Genomic DNA, 4,076 nt, shown 5'->3' with positions numbered 1-4,076 from the left:
TCTATTCCAATTTTCTGTAGGACTTTGAACATGAATGAGTGCTGGACTTTGTCAAAAGCCTTTTCTGCATCAATGGAGATGATCATGTGGGTTTTAGTTTTCGCTCTATTGATATAGTGTATTACATTTATAGATTTTCGAATATTGAACCATTCTTGCATCCCTGGGAGGAATTTGTTTCTTGATCCACTCTGTCAGTCTGTTTCTTTTGATTGGTGAACTGAGGTCATTTACATTAATGGTTATTACTGACATGTCATAGCTTACCGTTGTCATGTTATTCTCCTGATGTTGTTTACCTATTTTTCTCCTCTGTTTAGTTGCTTTCCCTGGTTGGTGGTTGGTTCTTTTCTATTGTTGTTCTTAGAATTGTGGTCATTTTTATCTTTGTATAAAATATGTTTCAGTTCTCTTTGTAGGGTTGGTTTGGTGGTCTTGAATTTCTTCAGTTGTTCTTTGTCATAGAAATATCTTATTTCTTCATTAATTTTGAAAGACAGTTTTGCAGGGTACATCAATCTTGGTTGGAAGTTGTTTTCTTTCAGAAATTGAAATACCTCCCTCCAAGCTCTTGTTGACTTGATGGTTTGTGCTGAGAAATCTGCCATGATTTTGATGGGCTTTCCTTCATAGATAACCTGCTTCTTTTCTCCACCAGCTTTTAATATTCATTTCTTTTGCTGAATTTCTGGGATCTTATTGTGTGTCTGGGTGTATATTTATTTTGGTTATGAATAATTGGAGTTCTGTATACCTCACTTAGCTGTATGTCAGATTCCTTTCCTATTCTTGGAAAATTTTCTGCTATTACTTCTATAAATAGTCTTTTTTGCCAATCATGTTGACTTGTTTTTTCATTTACATCTATCAGTTTTATATTGGTTTTCTTTGCATCATCATGCAGTTGAATTATTTCCTGGTTCCTTGTTAGTTTTAAGAGATCCTTCCTTCCTTTTTTTCTTTTTTTGCTCCGAATGACTTCAGGGCAGGTTTGGCTGGCTTGAGTTGTGGGGATCGAACCACAGCAACCTGAGCCTGACTGCTTTGTTGAAGAAGCCACTTAAAGAACTGAGCTAAGGGGCAGGCCCCCAAGATCCTTCCTTTCATTGTCTCGATCTGTATCCCTGTTTGCAAAGTCTTAAAAGTATATCTTGAGTTTCATTCAGCAGTATTGCCAGTTTTCAAATAAATATTTAATATCCTCATTGAATCTGTTTTATGCATTCTAATTCTTTCCTACATTGTTCACTCATTTCCATCATTTTTATATGCTCCTATTTTTTTAAAAAAATTTTTTTTAACATTTATTTATTGTGTGTGTGTGTGTGTGTGTGTGTGTGTGGCCAGCTCAGCCCACCAGGGGGCGCGGCTGGCTGGCATGTGGTGCTGGAGGATTGAACCGCGGTCCCTGTGCTTTGCCAAGCTTGTTCCAAGTAGGTGCTTTAGACCACTGAGCCATCTCTCCAGCCCCGCTCCTCTATTTTTTTAATCCCTGTATTCTTTAGATATGCTGAGCAATTGTTTCATTATGTTTGTCATTTCTTTCTTTTTTTTTTTGCCTGAGAGATCATTTCTGATATGATTTCTTCTATAGCCTGATGGAATTTTTTTTTTTTTTTTTTTTTTTTTTTTTTTTTTTTTTTTTTTTTTTTTACTTTGGTTTCTGTCATTTCAGAAATCTCAGGTGTGTGACTTCAAGTTCTTTTATGTTGATATTTCCTGGACTTGTTCTGGGTGGGATGGAGATCTGAGATTGCATTTTATTCCTTGGCGTTCCATTTGCCATTTCAAAAAAGTTGAAATCGTTTTTCTGTGGCGATTCTTGTGAACTTTGGCAGTAGGTAGCTATATCACTAATCTTGAGGCCTCTCCAAGAATAGTCTGTACTTTAGGAATATCTTCTGTGTTCAGGAGATTCTTGGTTTGTGCCTGTCCCAAAACTGTGTGTTCTCAATTAACTGAGCATGGGATATTCATCTTTGTTTGACTCAGTCTGCAGTCCAGTTTCTGTTTGGCTCAGTAGGGCTGTGTTCAGGTTATTACCTCAGAGCTTCCCCATATTGTTACACAAGGGAGAACGACTGATTGTAACAGATAGGACATCTGGGCTACAGTAGTACAGTTAGCAGTAGGCACAGTTTAGAAACTGGCCAATTGTGGTAACTTTTATTTATTTATTGTATTTGGTACAGAGTCTCACTATGCAGTTCTGACTCATAGTGATCCTCCTGTTTTCAGCACCCCCAGTGCTGGGATTATAGGCATGCACCACCATGCCTGGTCTTGGTGGCTGGCTCAGTGCACCAGGGAGCAGGGCTGGCACAAGCTTTGGTGCTGGGGATTGAACCATGGTCCCTGTGCTTGTCTAAGTTCTAAGGAACTTAGTCTGCTGAGCTATCTCTCTGGTCCTTTGATTTTTGTACTTTAGGCCATAAAAGCAAAGTCTATAGTTATATAATAGAACTGATCGTAAGTTACGAGTTTATATGCAAAGTGTTTCCCCTTGTTAGAGTGGAGTTACCTGGGTTCCTTTGGACAAGATGGTTTCTGTGTCCCAGGCATTTCCCCCACCGACTGCCTGACCCACAATGTAGGGGCATGGGCCAGGCACAAGGGTTCCTCTACCTGTTTTTTTTTTTTCAGTACTGGGGATTTCACTACACAGGACCTTGTGCTCACCAGCAAGCGCTTATTGTGCTGAGCTATGTCCCCAGCCCCTCAAGGTTCCTCTAGACCAAGGCTCTCAAGCTTCACTGTGGCTCCCCCAATGGTGGAGTGGTGGCAGGAGGGAGTTTCTCCCCCCCGCCTGTGCAGCTCACCAAGCTCCTGAGGTTCTCTGGGGCTCAGCATCACTCCCAAGATCTGCACCACTTACTTTTAGAGTAATTATTAAATCTTTTGAGTCTTTATTAAAAGACTTTTACAGTCTGCAAGGCAGGTGTGTGGTCCCACTCTGCCCCATTCTCAGTGAGTGGTAAGGACAGGAGTTGCTGAAGCTGGTGCAGGGCCCTCCTCTCAGGCAGAGAGCTGTGAGTGGGTCACTTTCTTCACTTCACTGTCCACTCACTATTCTTTTCTTTTCATAAATATAATACATTATATAATAGAAACCCAGTTACTCAATGGGTAATATCTACACAAATATTTCAAAATGTGAAAGATTCCAAAATCAGAAAGTTATGGTGCAAAGCATTTTAGATAATGAATACTCAACCTGTATCCAATCCTGAGTGAACAAGGACAGCTATCTCCCCAAAATATTCCTTTTCTAACTCTTCTCCCCTCATTCCCTGATCTCCGGCCATCGTATCTCCTCTGTGTGCCACATGCTCCACCACCATCCTGCCCCCCTGCCCACTTTCTGGATTAGCTATTTATCCCTAAAAGTCAACTCAAGACTCCTGCACTGTATCGAAGAAACCCAATGTAAGGGTTCAGCTCAAAGTTAGTGGTTCCCTTTCCATAAAACTCTGTAGGGAAGAGCTGGCTGGGGAGAAGTGCAGCACTGCCTGCACAGGAGGTTGGCGTGTGCTGGGTGCAGCAGTAGCTGGAAAGGGCAAATCTGGCTCTGCACATGGAAGAGCAATTCTTACCCTACAGTCTCATTTCAACTCCTTGACGTCAAACATCGCACACCGCCACAAAGATGATTTCCTTCCCTTCAAAACAAGAACTTTATCGTTCTAATCATCTCGGTATTATTCCAGAGGACCATCTGCTCTCTGCCTACCTTTTTCTATTTTCACAATCGACTAAAAATAATGGTATCTAATCCAAGTATATTCTGTCTAATATTTCTGTCTATTAGGGGTGGAATGATGGTAATAGAAGTCTGGGTTCATTTGTTCATGAAGACAGCATTAAAACGTGATCAGTTTCAGGTGATGGTATCTTCAAAAAAAACCCAAAATATACCTTTTGCAAAATGTTATATAGAAAATGTTCTTTATTTAAAAAGCATATATAACATGGAATGACATAAAATTCTAAGATAGCATAATGGAAAATACAAATATCTATTTTCTTTTGCTATTTATGCCTTTTGTGCATTTATTGTCTTTTCCAAGATGGCATTT

At 40.0% G+C, this 4,076-nt stretch overlaps 1 pseudogene; it reads left to right on the top strand.

Annotated features, from left to right (window-relative positions):
* Positions 1-3,818: 3,818 nt before the first annotated feature.
* The window catches only part of LOC101573532, a 2,605-nt pseudogene continuing 2,347 nt past the window's right edge, over positions 3,819-4,076 (top strand).

This window comes from Octodon degus, unplaced genomic scaffold, assembly GCF_000260255.1.
Source record: "Octodon degus isolate 3935 unplaced genomic scaffold, OctDeg1.0 scaffold00012, whole genome shotgun sequence".
Lineage (NCBI taxonomy): Eukaryota > Metazoa > Chordata > Mammalia > Rodentia > Octodontidae > Octodon > Octodon degus.
This window is presented reverse-complemented; position numbering and strand designations above follow the sequence as displayed.